The sequence below is a fragment of the Diorhabda carinulata genome, chromosome 2 (assembly GCF_026250575.1).
Source record: "Diorhabda carinulata isolate Delta chromosome 2, icDioCari1.1, whole genome shotgun sequence".
NCBI classification, from domain to species: domain Eukaryota; kingdom Metazoa; phylum Arthropoda; class Insecta; order Coleoptera; family Chrysomelidae; genus Diorhabda; species Diorhabda carinulata.
The window spans coordinates 1,622,133-1,639,032 of NC_079461.1; the positions used below are offsets into that span (position 1 = coordinate 1,622,133).

General features: G+C 33.4%; 1 protein-coding gene across 2 annotated transcripts in view; it reads left to right on the top strand.

Moving 5' to 3' along the window:
• Positions 1-16,900, top strand: part of LOC130903441 (netrin receptor UNC5C) — a 296,118-nt gene that overhangs the window by 219,462 nt on the left and 59,756 nt on the right. The gene's annotated exons all lie outside the window — the stretch shown is intronic.

Consider the following 16,900-nt stretch of genomic DNA (forward strand, 5'->3'; position numbering starts at 1 on the left):
AATGAAATACGATTGATGGGAATTTTATATCGAAAATAGTTTTGAATTTCGTTTGTTGTTATGGAAAATCTAGTTTGAGCGAGGAAATCAAGCAAAAACGTCCGATGTATGAGGCTGAAAGGAGATTACTTTCTAGAAAATTTTTCTTTTTACTTTGTTGGGTCAGATACTCTTATAAGAATGATGGGGGTTTCGCAAACTGTTCCAAATAGAGAGAAAATATGTTATTGCAATTTAATAGTGACTGCAATAAAATTCCTCATTATAGTATCAGTATAAATTATATTTGAAATGATACTTTTGTATTTTGAAGCTAAGTTTTTTCAAAAAAATATTCAGATAATCCAAGGTTAGTTCTTCTAAGATTCTAATTCCTTATCCACTCTTTTATTAGTCATTATTTCGGAAAAAGTTTTTTTCTGTTTTTCTGCTTTTCTGTTTTGTTTTTCCGTTTTCCGTTTTTCTGTTTTTCGGTTTTTCCGATTTTCCGTTTTTTCGTTTTTCCGATTTTACGATTTTCCATTTTTCCGATTTTCCGGTTTTCCATTTTTCCGATTTTCCGGCTTTCCATTTTTCCGATTTTCTGGTTTTCCATTTTTCCGATTTTCCGTTTTTCCGGTTTTCCATTTTTTCGATTTTCCATTTTTCCGATTTTCCATTTTTCCGATTTTCCGGATTTCCATTTTTCCGATTTTCCGTTATTCCGGTTTTCCACTTTTTCGATTCTCCGTTTTTTCGATTTTCCGTTTTTCCGTTTTTCCGTTTTTCCAGTTTTCCGTTTTTCCGATTTTCCGGTTTTCCATTTTTCCGATTTTCCGTTTTTCCGGTTTTCCATTTTTTCGATTTTCCGTTTTTCCGATTTTCCGTTTTTCCGGTTTTCCATTTTTTCGATTTTCCATTTTTCCGATTTTCCATTTTTCCGATTTTCCGTTTTTCCGGTTTTCCATTTTTTCGATTTTCCATTTTTCCGATTTTCCGATTTTCCGTTTTTCCGGTTTTCCATTTTTCGATTTTCCAGTTTTCCGTTTTTCCGATTTTCCGGTTTTCCATTTTTCCGATTTTCCACTTTTTCGATTTTCCGTTTTTCCGTTTTTCCGTTTTTCCGTTTTTCCGTTTTTCCGTTTTTCCGTTTTTCCGTTTTTCCGTTTTTCCGTTTTTCCGTTTTTCCGTTTTTCCGTTTTTCCGTTTTTCCAGTTTTCCGTTTTTCCGTTTTTCTGTTTTTCCAGTTCTCCGTTTTTCCGATTTTCCGGTTTTCCATTTTTCCGATTTTCCGTTTTTCCGATTTTCCGGTTTTCCTTTTTCCGGTTTTCCATTTTTCCGGTTTTCCATTTTTCTGATATTCCGGTTTTCCATTTTTCCGATTTTCCGTTTTTCCGGTTTTCCGTTTTTCCGATTTTCCGATTTTCCGATTTTCCGATTTTCCGTTTTTCCGTTTTTCCTGTTTTCCGATTTTCCGATTTTCCAGTTTTCCATTTTCTCGAATTTCCGGTTTTCCTTTTTTCCGTTTTTCCGTTTTTCCGTTTTTCCGATTTTCCGGTTTTTCATTTTTCCGATTTTCCGTTTTTCCAGTTTTCCGATTTTCCGATTTTCCATTTTTCCGATTTTCCGTTTTTCCGGTTTTCCGTTTTTCCGGTTTTCCACTTTTTTGATTTTCCGTTTTCCCGTTTTTCCATTTTTCCGTTTTTCCGATTTTCCGGTTTTCCGGTTTTCCATTTTTCCGATTTTCCGTTTTTCCGATTTTCCGTTTTTCCGATTTTCCGATTTTCCGTATTTCCGATTTTCCGATTTTCCGATTTTCCGATTTTCCGGTTTTCCGGTTTTCCATTTTTCCGATTTTCCGTTTTTCTGATTTTCCGATTTTCCGTATTTCCGATTTTCCGGTTTTTCGATTTTCTGTTTTTCCGTTTTTCCGTTTTTCCGGTTCTCCATTTTTCCGATTTTTCGATTTTCCGTTTTTCCGTTTTTCCGATTTTCCAATTTTCCGGTTTTCCATTTTTTCGGTTTCCCATTTTTCCGGTTTTCTGTTTTTCCGGTTTTCCATTTTTCTATTTTTCCATTTTTCCGATTTTATGAAATTGATAATCTGAACTAGCCTAGGTGATTGAAAACCTTGAAAAGTCAAAATCACTGTTTATTTTTTTTAGACTTATTTTCATATTTTGGTTTTCTCTTTTATCACGTATGAAAATCCTTTTTTGTCTGCTCGACAATAAGTACCGGCAAATCATTCAAATGTTCCAGGGAGGTATTTCCAAATTACCCTCAATAACAAATTATTCTTCTTTCAAATCTTTAAAACTATCAAAAGTTCGTAAGAATTCGAGGTTCATATGAACTTTAAGAAATTCATTCATTTCAAATAACAAATATTAGTAAAAATAGTAATAATCACATTTAATACAAAAAATTAATATAATTAATCTACAAAAGACGAAATGGAGTGTTCTGGACTAGTGCTGGAATGTAAAAAAGTCCTACAAGGACTCGTCAGTGATGGATACAAGATCCTGTTCGCGCGAGTGCCCAATTAGGGCAACGATCTAAAACTATTCAATTTCATAGTCTGCTCGCAAAGCAGATATGTTTGGAAACGCCTTTCAGCACAAATAAATAGTTTTCCTCTGTTACCAAACAACTGCTCCACTTAAATATGTTCGAATTCGACGTTATCCCCACAAAGGGCGTCAAGGACGACTCGCTGATGCTTGGAAGGAGAAAAAACTGCAGACCACGTTATCTATGATAACCCAGACGTCCACTATTCTTCTACAAACTTTGTACCATGGTTGAAAATTTCTTTACCGGTTAAATATGTTACAGCTTTTCGTAGAGACCAAAAGCATCGATAAAAACGGTTTCGAGGATCTTAATAAAATCGATTCATATCCTGCTGTTTATTTCTTAACCTAACTTTCCATTTTATAGAAAATTTCAAGTGCGTTCCTGTTTCCAAGTCTTTTATGGAGTGACAAAGGCTGCCGCCTTTCACGTTTCATCACGAAGGGGAGAATTATTTAAATCTGGACGAAAATACCTTCGAGAATCCTCGACATATACCCTATCCTTTTCTCCCCATTCAATTCATTTCCCTCGCTCTTCTCTCGCCCTAATAAATACCTATAAGTCAATCATTATCCAATATCGTAAGTGAGTCGATCAAATTTTCGATTTTGAGTAATAAGGTGCCACATGTGTGAAAAGAGCTTAGAGCAGACAAAGCTGATTGGGAATTAGTTATTCATATTTGTTGAAGTCGAATATTCGTCGTATAACAAATAACTTACGTTTTATACAATCTGTAGTAACCCCGGGATATAAATTTTCAAAAAGCAGTTGCCAGCACGGCTTCGTTTTAATATTCCTGCTCTTTCGCAACCTACTTAGCGATATGAAGCAGCTGTAATAACTACGTTGAGCTGCTAGAATGGGAAATTACATCCATATTGCATATTAAGGAGGGTCTGAATTTATCAAAATGGAATATTTGCATATTTTTAGCAGTCCACAAAAATTGGGGATTAACCTTACGGCTTTCGCCTTTTGTCTTTATACGGCTACGGAAATTCTAAACGTGTATCATTTAAATTTTCGTGTATATAAACAGTTTTTTCATACAATAGAGGAATCACTGGAAAACATCGTTTTTTATTCGAAATCCTTTATATAATTTGTCAAAATGACCCATTATTAATAGACATTCAGATTGAATGACTAGGATGTTATAATCTACGGCTCAATCTTTAGAAAGTGCACCAAAGAAGTTATGAAGAGTCCTGTACAAGCAATCTTAGTAGTAATCCCAAGTCTACAGGCTATAGAATTGTTCAAAAAAGGTTGAGAAGGAACCAGCAAGTCTCCGAGTGTACAACGACCAATTTAGTTCAAAGTTGTTGGTATAAATCTAACCTGACCATTTCTACAAGCCTCTAGCTCAATGTAAAATAGTTTCCATAGTTCAATGGTTCACGAGAGCTGCTTAACATCCTATATTAGTAAATAGATGTTATTACAAAAGTCGGTTATTCATTTTATGGTAAAGGAAAGTATTAGATATTATACGTTGCTGCATACAGCAATCTTAATGCTTGGGGTATGGCCCAATCTGTAGAAAGTGCACCAAAGAAGTTATGAAGAGTCCTGTACAAGCAACCTTAGTAGTAATCCTAAGTCTACAGCCTCTAGAATTGTTCAAAAAAGGTTGAGAGGGAACCAGCAAGTCTCCGAGTGTACAACGACCAATTTAGTTCGAAGTTGTTGGTATAAATCTAACCTGACCATTTCTACAAGCCTTTAGCTCAATGTAAAATAGCTTCTATAGTTCAATGGTTCGCGAGAGCTGCTTAACATCCTATATTAGTAAATAGATGTTATTACAAAAGTCGGTTATTCATTTTATGGTAAAGGAAAGTATTAGATATTATACGTTGCTGCATACTGCAATCTTAATGCTTGGGGTATGGCCCAATCTGTAGAAAGTGCACCAAAGAAGTTATGAAGAGTCCTGTACAAGCAACCTTATTAGTAATCCCAAGTCTACAGGCTATAGAATTGTTCAAAAAAGGTTGAGAAGGAACCAGCAAGTCTCCGAGTGTACAACGACCAATTTAGTTCGAGGTTGTTGGTATAAATCTAACCTGACCATTTCTACAAGCCTCTAGCTCAATGTAAAATAGCTTCTATAGTTCAATGGTTCGCGAGAGCTGCTTAACATCCTATATTAGTAAATAGATGTTATTACAAAAGTCGGTTATTCATTTTATGGTAAAGGAAAGTATTAGATATTATACGTTGCTGCATACAGCAATCTTAATGCTTGGGGTATGGCCCAATCTGTAGAAAGTGCACCAAAGAAGTTATGAAGAGTCCTGTACAAGCAACCTTAGTAGTAATCCCAAGTCTACAGGCTATAGAATTGTTCGAAAAAGGTTGAGAAGGAACCAGCAAGTCTCCGAGTGTACAACGACCAATTTAGTTCGAAGTTGTTGGTATAAATCTAACCTGACCATTTCTACAAGCCTTTAGCTCAATGTAAAATAGCTTCCATAGTTCAATGGTTCGCGAGAGCTGCTTATCATCTAATGTTAGTAAATAGATGTTATTTAAAAAGTCGGTTATTCATTTTATGGTAAAGGAAAGTATTAGATATTATACGTTGCTGCATACAGCAATCTTAATGCTTGGGGTATGGCCCAATCTGTAGAAAGTGCACCAAAGAAGTTATGAAGAGTCCTGTACAAGCAACCTTAGTAGTAATCCCAAGTCTACAGGCTATAGAATTGTTCGAAAAAGGTTGAGAAGGAACCAGCAAGTCTCCGAGTGTACAACGACCAATTTAGTTCGAAGTTGTTGGTATAAATCTAACCTGACCATTTCTACAAGCCTTTAGCTCAATGTAAAATAGCTTCCATAGTTCAATGGTTCGCGAGAGCTGCTTATCATCTAATGTTAGTAAATAGATGTTATTTAAAAAGTCGGTTATTCATTTTATGGTAAAGGAAAGTATTAGATATTATACGTTGCTGCATACAGCAATCTTAATGCTTGGGGTATGGCCCAATCTGTAGAAAGTGCACCAAAGAAGTTATGAAGAGTCCTGTACAAGCAACCTTAGTAGTAATCCCAAGTCTACAGGCTATAGAATTGTTCGAAAAAGGTTGAGAAGGAACCAGCAAGTCTCCGAGTGTACAACGACCAATTTAGTTCGAAGTTGTTGGTATAAATCTAACCTAACCATTTCTACAAGCCTCTAGCTCAATTCAAAATAGCTTCCATAGTTCAATGGTTCGCGAGAGCTGCTTAACATTCTATGTTTGTAAAGATGTTGTTGATGATGGAAAAGAAATTTTGCTTCAGAATGTCGTTTATGAGAATAAGTTTTGACTGAATTTTTTGACGAAAAATGCATAAAAACAAATAAACAACGTAATATTAGTAAAGAGAAACTTATTCACCTAAAAGCTAGTCTAAACTCCTTGCTTGGGGGTAGCTAATAGTGTGGAACCAGGAATTTCCTTATATCTATGTATAGACTCCTTATTTTTGGGTTTTACTTTACTATGAGGTATTTCATCATTAACTGTATACATCTAAGGCCTTATGGTATAATTATGTTTCCGAACAGACAGTACAACCTTCTGGGCAATCATATCTCCAATATTTTATATAACAACTAGTATCTTTTTCGAAAAACTCGAACAAAAAAATATAAAAATTAATAAAACTATAGACGAAAATCGTTTTTTCTCAATATATTTTGTAGAAAAAAAATTCAAAAATCAGATTTTTTAATGATATTTCCATTTTTTAAAGCAACTGATGATTTCCAAAATCATAATTTCATTAGAATCAGAGTCATTATATTTCTTTTTCTGGTTTAAAAATCAAAGGGGTCCCCTTTGAATTATTAAATTTATTTTTACGTATTTTCCAAACACAAGGATTCGTTCAATTTAATTCAAACCAAGTTGGTCCCCGTTGAAATTCATTTTGACTTTTTTTTTAAATCTTATTAATCTTAATATTCTCTATAGTAACAGTAGGATCACTCTCGTGATTGCTAATTAATATTTCATCAAGGTAATATCTCCTATCCCTATAATATCCATCATAGACCTCAGTTAATATCCCTGAAATAATAGTAGCACTGGTTAACCCCATACCCCTAGGGTCGCAAAGAGAACAAGCCTCCATGTCATGTCTAAATCGGCCAACGGACATTTTATCATTGAAGCATTGGCGCGCTCGAACCTTCACCAAACTATTATCAATATCATAATCCTACTATAAAAGAAAATAATTTTGGAAGTATAAAATAAACAAATGGTCGTCAAAAGTTAATAGACCCAATAGGAACAAAAAAATTAGGAACGGAAGAAGGAAGAAGACCAAACGTAACAATCTTATAGGTTATGTTAGGTAAATTTAGGTTAGGTTATATGAGATAGTCAGTTAAACTTTCTCTTCATCATGTTTCAAGGATATTCTTGTAGAAAACACAAAACTAATGAATTGAAAATCTATTTAACGACGTTTCCTTCAATTTTTTACTTTAATTGTTCAAATTTGATGATAAAAAATGCCATAGAAACTCGTTGAAACCTGTCCATAATACAAAGTCTCCGAAACATAGATTTAACATTGTTATTAACGCATTTCTAACCATAGAAAGTATTTTGTTAACTTTTTCAAGTATTTATTCAATTTATTTATTAATTGGGAACGCCACTGGTTTAAATTATTTATCAAAGGTGACATAACGCCAAAATTAAACGCGTTCCTGTCAGGAAATTGACACCTAAATACACAAAGAACTCACGAACCGTGTCAATTGCCTTCAAAAATCAATTCCCGAGGCTCTGGGAAAAAAAGTGCAACGGGTCTCGTTCGATTTCAAAGCACATTAAACAAAGAGAATAATGTAGTCATTCTCAAAGGTATTGGAATATTGGAAAATGTACCATATAGGTAGTCGACCTATTTAAAATTAGTATATGAAATGAACGATAAACTGATTGTTACAAGTTTCTAGCTCTAGCCACAAAGATAATTTTGTATAAACTGGAATAACTCATAATGGAAGATCCGTAAGTTAGATTGGTTTTAAGTAAAACCTCTTCGACTGGTGCTTGTCCTATAGGTTTCGATCTTGAACTTTAGTAGGTTGAACTGCTCGACAAGGACGTAGTTTTTGTAAAAATTGCTTTGGAAGAGCATCTGCCATAGTAATATCGGTGAAACAGCCCAGCTCTGGATCGCCTATGAGTCGAAATGCTCTATTCAATATTGAGTCGAGCATTCTCAGGAACCGAGCTCCAAATATGCGAGCAATTATTCATATACAAATGTTCGAATCACTTAGAAAGTCAAAGACACTTCTTAAACTTGGATAATCCAACGCTACACCTTAAATTATAATTCACAACATTGATTCCATTCCATTCCAACAAAGTTCCATTAAATATTTCGACGTTTGTTTATGCTTTGTTAACCTAAGCCGGGCTTTCGATAAGGTTAAACTCCGAGACGTTTTACGTATTTCAAGTTACAGGAACAGAAAAATGATTCAAATAGCGAGACACCCACTCACAGATGACTTTTCAATAAAAAAAGGAATTTGACAGGGTGACAGTTTTTCAATTTTATCCTAGACCGCATAATAAACTGCAGTGAAGCAGGGGGCTTCGAATTGTAGGCTACGCAGATGATGAAGACTTTTAAAATTGAATCAATTGGCAGGACAGTTTAATATGAAGATATCTAACTCCTGTCTATGACAATAAGTAAAGACCCAGCAGGCATACAAGTTAACAAACCGTCCAAATACGAAATATGACTATTAAATAACGAGACTGATTACGAAAAAGGGTTTTATTATAAAAATTATTCCACATTCGAATGCTTCCCTTCAATATAGTCACTTCCTGTCGCCACACACCTCTCCATACGTTTTTTCCATTGATCGAAGCAGTGCTGGAAGTCTTCTTTGGTGAGGGTCTTCAGGTGACTCAAATCGGGTCCATTTTGAAGCAGATCTTTTGGCCAGGAATCAGATTTTTTGGCACCAACTTCGCACAGATTTTTGTCATGACTAAAATTTGTCTAATCGTTTCTTTATCGGCGTTTACAACCTCTGCAATCATCCGGATGCTCCACCTGGGCGCTGGTCAACTTCAGAGCTCTATCGGCATTCACTAAAGCGATTAGACGACTCAAAAACACGCGCATGGGATAGAGAATTGTCCCCATAAGCCTCTTGCAACAATTTATAGCATTTAGTCGGAATTTTTTTTCAATTTAACGAGAAAATACGAAAACGTGTTTTGGGAGGAGATATCTAGATACACAACGCACTAATTGTTGTTTACTCCACCTGTCTAGGGCGCCCTCTAGGCGCGAAGTCTCGTTATTCAATAGCCGGACCTCGTACATATCTACCACAAGCAAGGTGCGAAAACAACGAGAGTGGAGGGCACACGTCGACAGAATGGGGGAGGATCGACTGGCAAACAAGAAGACAACCACCAGAAGATCAGCAGGCAGACCTCCAAAGAGACGTACCGAATCATAGACATCGAAATCTCGAGATCGAGACAGAAGAAATAAGAAAATGAAGCGCAAACCTTAAAATAAGATCAATGAAATCCGTATTATCAAGTTACTTCATTCTTTACGTACTACGAACTACTAAATATCCATGGTTCCGTTAAATAAGCATCATTACTAATAAAAAATCCTATTATATCAGTTTAAATTATCGTAATCGTACAATCAAAGCGTTATTCCTAGTTGTATTCATTTTCCGATTCATCTAACAAAGCACGAGTTTTAATCATGAATATTCTAGTACGTAAATTCGAAAATAAACAAATCACCGCATACCAAACTATCTTCTGTCGCATCTTAAACATCACTTAACACGTTTCAAAAAGGAATCGAAAAAAAAAAAAAACAAACCGAGAAAGAAAAGGCAAATATTTTGATAGCGATTCAACACGTGTCAAGTCGAAAGCGAACACCTTTGAACATACGTGTCGCACTCGATTTAAATCGTTTCATAACAGAGACCGTGTTTTCATAACGCAATTTATTTACAATCGTTCCGATCTTTGCTCGACATTATGAAAGAGAAATGCCGTAAAAAACAAAACTTGCAAACAAAAATAAATTAATGTAAAAAATCTTTTATATTCAAATAGAATATGAAAACATAACCTCAAATTTACCTGATGTCGATAGAGGTTAATACAAAAAATAAAATAACTGAATGTGAATTTTCAATCAAACATCTTCATTTGTAATAGAGGAAAAACTAAACGGCTTGGCGTCCGTAGTGGTCCCTTTGAGGGCATTCGCGATGATTATCTTTTAATTTAATAATTAAACGCCATAGGAAATATAACGCCGGTTATATTTCCTTTTAGTACAAAGTACGAGACACGTGACTAATTGAAACAAATGAAGCACGCTCCGGCTACTCACTAGATATAATCGTCTGATAAGCCTTTGTCTCGGCTCGCATAAATCATAGCACTTCGTGAAAATGTTAGGTTAGGTAAAATCGTGGGGATTGTGAACTTGACGTTTAACTACGTGTCCAATTCGATCAACAATATCGATTAATCGAATTAATCGATATATTTTATTAATACTTGAGACAAAGGTGTTGTATCTCCTAAATATTTTTTAAAACATACTTTGTAAAAAGAGACGCAAACGAATGAAGATCCAAATCGACAATGACACCTGTTTATACACCTTCCAGTGACTTAGATTGGCACTCAAAGCAAAAATACGAAAAATCGGAACTGGAAATTAACGTAGAAAAGATAAATTATTTGTGTATTGTACAGATATAAAATGTAGAATAAACAAGCAAGAACTAAATCACTAAATGGAATACCGAAATAGGAAAACAGATAAAATTGAATATCTACAATATAAAGAAAAATAGAAACCATGGAAATGAACGCACTAAAAAGCAAACTTGAAAAGAACAGTTAACGAAAGGACAGAAGGAAAAGTTATTAAAATATTATTATTCTATATGTACACGTTTCTAAGAGCTAATTTTGTAGTTTTTTTCACTTTTTCCGGGTTTTTATAGGCAATTTTCGGGTTTTTATATCTAATTTTTAGGTTTTTATAGCTAATATTTGAGGTTTTATTGCTAATTTCTAATTTTTATACCTAATTTTTGGGTTTTTATAGCTAATATTTGAAGTTTTATATCTAATTTTTTGATTTTATAGCTAATTTTTGAGTTTTTATTGCTAATTTTTGGTTTTTATAGCTAATTTTTGAGTTTTTATAGCTAATTTTCTGGTTTTTATGGCTAATTTTCGGGTTTTTATATCTAATTTTTAGGTTTTTATAGCTAATTTTTGTGATTTATTGCTAATTTCTAATTTTTGGGGTTTTATAGCTAATATTTGAGGTTTTATATCTAATTTTTTGATTTTATAGCTAATTTTCGGTTTTTATAGCTAATTTTTGAGTTTTTATAGCTAATTTTCTGGTTTCTATGGCTAATTTTCTGGTTTCTATGGCTAATTTTCTGGTTTTCATAGCTAATTTTTGGGTTTTTTTAGCTAGTTTTTGAGTTTTTATAACTAATTTTTGGTTTTTATAGCTAATTTTTACGTTTTTACAGCTAATTTTGAAGTTTTTCCCACTTTTTTGGAATTTTATAGCTAATTTTTGGGTTTTTATAACTAATTTTTGAGTTTTTGTAGCTAATTTTCGAGGTTTTATATCTAATTTTTTGATTTTATAGCAAATTTTTGGGTTTTTATAGCTAATTTCAGAAGTTTTATGGCTAATTTCTAGTTTTTATTCCTAATTTTCGGGTTTTATAGGTACTTTTGAAGTTTTTTCCTCTTTTTTGGTTTTTATAGCCAATTTTCTTGTTTTTATAACTAATTTTTGAGTTTTTTTAGCTAATTTTCTGGTTTTTATAGCCAATTTTCTTGTTTTTATAGATAATTTTTGTGTTTTTATAGCTAGTTTTCTAGTTTTTATAGCTAATTTTTAAGTTTTTCTCACTTTTTTTGGTTTTTATAGCTAATTTTCGAGGTTTTATATCTAATTTTTTTATTTTATAGCAAATTTTTGGGTTTTTATACCTAATTTTAGGAGTTTTATAGCTTACTTTTGAGTTTTTATAGCTAATTTTTTAGTTTTTATAGCTACTTTTTGGGTTTTTATAGATAATTTAGTGTTTTTATACCTAATTTTGTTTTTATAGCTACTTTCAAAGTTTTTTCCACTTTTTGGGTTTTTGTAGCTAATGTTCGGGTTTTTATAGCTAGTTTTTGAGTTTTTATAATATTTTAAATATTATTATTCGAACACGAATTCATATACATTTATCGATAGTTATTTATAATTTTTATTTTGTTTATGGTACTCCATAACTGGGGTTTTCCTCAATAACAATAATTAGTAATTTATTCGCAACCAATGGCTCTAATTTTTCTTTTAATATCGTTATCCAAAGCAACTTATCATGGTGACATCGCTATCCGTGTTTATTACTAATAGAACCGAACTTTTCACGAAAAATTTCCGAGTGCGAGTTGGGAAAATGTATTTCCAGAGACATCATCTGTACTTTTTAAAAAAAAGTCTTTAATTTTTTTTTTTTTCACCGCCAAATTCAACGCATGTACGATCTTACACAGTCATTTGTTGGTCTACCACCAAAGCCAGCTCACAGACGTCAGTACAATCAATTTTGAACGGTCGAAACATCGAATTGTTGGTTCATCCATCGTACAATCCCTGTTTGGCACCCATTGATTTCTTCTTATTTCCTTCGTACTATTTATAAATTCATTGTAAGATACACGATCAGGAAAACTAAACAACAACCAAAACACAACAGAAATAATTTTTTTTTTTTTTTTCATATTATTCATCGTTAAACTTTATTTCTAAGTAAATGCCAACGGTAGGACTATTCTTAAGGAAAAATCTGACAATTTTGTTGACTTATTTTCTCATTTCCTGCAATGTCTCGGAGGCAGCCCATTAAAAAACGTACGCGATTATGCAAAATACTTCTACGACGGACTCGCGTACTGAATACGAATTGATGATGTTTTGATTAAACCGAAACCTTCGTTAAATCGTCAAATACGTCTACGCGAATGCGTAAGCGGAAATCGGACTATGACTTAATATGTCGTTGCAATTGACTATAGTTTCAGCTGTTCGGAGTTTTGAGGTTAGAATTTGATATTTTCAAAAGTAGAACAATCTTAAAACGTCTTTCTACTTCCAAACCTGATGTCTATTGATTTTTGTGAACCGAATAAGGAAACTGAGTGACCTTCAGGTATGAACGGAGCCTTGACATCGCTTGGTTTTTCTTTTGGCCCGAATAGTTATCATTAAACAGACTTGTACTTGGTATTTATTAAGAAAAGGGCAAAACTCGTTAGGGCTTTTTCGTGCTATACCGTCGCGGTACAAAAGGATGTTTAGTAACATTCACTACAATATTTTGGAGGTTATAATAACCATAGACAAAAATAGACAGTAACAAGTAACAGAAATCAAACAACAGAATCCATAGAGGAATTTGATTTACGCCTTTTTAAAAAAAACTAGTTAATCTGATTTGATTGTAGATGAAAAAGTCATTTCGTACTCCTCAAATTGACAAATCTGCACAATTTTTTATTGGTAGATTGTCTGTTGGTAACTTTTGAGTTGTTTCATCGACCGGCTGTGTTTTTATTTAAAAAAATTATAAATCAAAAAGAAAAAACCGCTTTTTACAAGATGTACTAGCTGTATCTATGGATTAATGTATTTTTGTACAGAATTTATCTAAAATAAATGTAATGAGTGGTGAAATTTTCAATTTAAAGCTCTTTCTAACAATACACTTTCATCCGATAATTTCCGAAACGTTTATAAGACGGAACCGAATTGAAAATTTAAACAGTAAATAAATATTTATTACAAATTAATGTTATTTCGGTATTTACACACACACACACACATGATCAAAGTGTTCCTTGCTACTAAGAAAATTTATCCGGAGATCAAAGTTAGCTCGGAATAGATATTTCGATATAAATAGCAATTTTCTCATCTAAACATGAAGCATTAAAGAAAACGAAGGGACTAGAAAAACGTTCTTTGTACTCGATTCCGATGGAAAAAGATATATTGATCGAGGTTTTAGTTCCGTCCCACCCTATATATGCGAAATTACTCGTAGGAGTGTTATTAATAGCGAAATTTCGGTTAGTTTAAGTTGACCCGTACAGTTTGGTTTGTTTGTGATTTCAAGGATGATTCATATCTTAACTTTGTGCCTAACCGTTTCGGGTTTCCTTGAATTCCACGTCGGGGACGGTGGTCATTCGGTTTGGGAGAACTATTAAATGTTTTTGCGAAACCCTTTTGCACCCTCATATACCCAGCAGTGGGGATTTGAAACGTCGTTTGGACAAAAATACTAGTAGCAACCCGATGTGTATTCAATAATCGACGATTGTCAAGTCAACCTAATAAATTATAGAAATAAACATACAAAAGATTTCAAAATAATGAAAATATCAAGCAGACCAGATGAAATAACTGTTTAAATACAAGAATTGACGAAAAGATAGCCTATAGGCTAAATAATTTGGCACAAAAAATCAGTATTACTACCAATGCTGATATCTATGGAATTACCAACCATAGATCAGTGACATTGAATTGACAAATGACACAATTAAACGTCAATTAAACATACTTGCAGTTAAGGCCGCTTCACAACGTGCAATGCAATATTTCTTGATAAAAAGCATGCGCAGATGATGTACAGCTGATTATTTCACGCAAAAAGTTGTATTTGCAGCATTATCGGATTGGTATCATTCTTTTTGCGTGCTAGCTGTAATTCTAGGGAGAAATCTAGTTCATTTTGGTTTAGCAACCAACTTATCTACAATTATCTTTATTTTGTTTAGTTTATTTAGCTTTCTTATTCTCATTTTTAAGCCTGTTACGATATATCGAATAAAATTGAAGGCTGGGAATTTGTTTAATTTTACTAATGAAGTTTTTGTGAGTGGTAGTCATGATGCAATGACAAGAGACATTTGACGTTTGAGAAATCGCATGCAATTCGTTGTGCACCATGTCAAACGGCGTTTATAAAAATCGAGCAGCAATAGTTGTAACAATTGGGAAGATTAATTAGGATAATATGGGAAACCGAAGCAAACAAAAAGAAGAGAAGATTCAAAAATAGAAGGAAATGAAATACCGAAATGGCAAACAGTTGGAGACGGGGTAAAGAAGAAGAAGAAAAAGTTTCTACTTCTTAAATTGATGATGGTTTCTCCGGGCTATAAATAATAAAGTTTTTTTCGAAAAACTTGAAAAATAATATAAGATCCTAATCTTTCAACGGAATGATTTGTAGAGAATAAATACATTTTTAAAATTAAATATAGAACGTCGCTATTGGATAACTAGTTCTGCAGAAAATTAGATGTTTTTTTCAAAAATTTGTGACGCTGCTGTTTTCCAAGTTGTTTCGCTAAAATTATCAAAATAGTTTCTAAATATCACGTATATTTCAATTTTTCAATCAAATACTCCGATTTGCGCCAAACATGATGGTGAATTTCACAAAAATCGACTGAAAGCGACTTTTAAATACACGTTATTTAACTTAGTATCAGCTGCTGTGATTTTAACGATTTTCATCCTATTTCTGAGTACAAAATCACATGAATCGGATTATTTGATCAGTTTTTATTGAAAAGAAAAAAATTTAGTTACATTTAAAAAATTATTAATTCGTTTTTAACTTTTATTCGTTTCTTAAATCAACTATCCAGCTGTTGCTCATTCTCTCACCAAATAAGGGACGAAAAAATATTTTTTTTTTCGTTTTAAATCAATTTTAACTTATCTAAAGCTTTAAAAGTGATTTAGGAATATGAAATAAACGATTATATACCAGTAAATCATCTTATTCAACTCGAATTCACCTATACGTCAAAATATTTCGTCAACTATCCTTCAAGGAAAGTTTCTCGCACACAAATTGTCGCTCATTGTCAGGATATACGCCGCCGTTCAGGATAATGCAAATATCCTTGATTTAACTTCGACAATAAGACTGTTTCCTTCGGCTTCTGAAACATGTTAAGTTTCCAGGACGAAATTGCGGAATAAAGAGCTTTTAAGGGTGTCCTTCAGACTGTTCCAATTATAAATGCACCCCTTAGATGAGAATTCCCTTCGGCTTTTAGTCCTTGTTCAGAGATAATTCGGCATGTGACAAAATACTACGGACGACCAAAAATTTTTCGATTCTACGAGATGAAATTCGTTTTGTATCTTCTTGTATATCTTGGAAACGACGCATGATTCGATGATACCACCAGCGTGGAGAGAATCCTGAAGATCTACTCAAAAAACTTTGTTCTTAGTTTGAAAAGGATTTAAGTTGTTTAAGTACAAAATTCAACACGAAAATAGGAGAAACAACAAACAAACAACCGTCGTTTTGATCCAGGTGTGTAGTGTGTAGTACATACCGACACAAACAACTTAATTTCAAGACTTAATGGCATGTTTTACATGGCGTTTAATAAAAAATAAAGAGACCTCGCAATTCCACCATCAATTTGAATATACGAAAGCCCGAAAATATTTAATTACAAGATATAACCGCCATAAAACGGTTCATTTCACAAATGACGAACTTTAATTTGATAAGAATTAATTGTATACTGCCTACACAATCGAGGAGACCCCTATAAAACAAAAGAGCGTCAAATGAACCCCGAAAGCATCTAAATCGTTCCTTAAATTATCAAAGATATGTAACGATGTACGATAAATGCCCTGACGATGTCCTAATTGAAAATGCACCCTTACCAATTGAAACGGATAAGTAATAAATAAAAAATTAGTGGAAACACACCCCCCGGTCGAAAAGAAAAAAAGTATGTGGACGGTTAATTGGATAACGGGAGGAACTACCCCCATCATGTGTTTACTTTATTTGGATAGAATAATTGGGTAATTTGGAGCAGAGGTTGAATGTGAAATGCCAAAGGGAATAACAACTTTTGTTCGGTATTTCATTCAAATATTGTCGAAAATGTGAAGAAGCACTGATCAACGTACGAATGTACACTAAAATCAAGAAGATATCTACAAGGATTTTTCTTCCCCCAAAAGATTTCCATCCATCCATAGCTACTTCTTATCATAGTCTTCACCAGATGTTAATTGAAGCTTCTTATCATCTATAAATTACAATATCCAGTGACTTCTTCTTCTGATGGTGTCTATCAAAGTTTGTAATCTGTTGCTGGGCAACCAATGGAGCCAATAGTTTGTCTTCTTTATGCCTCGACGATTTAGCTGCAGCAAACAT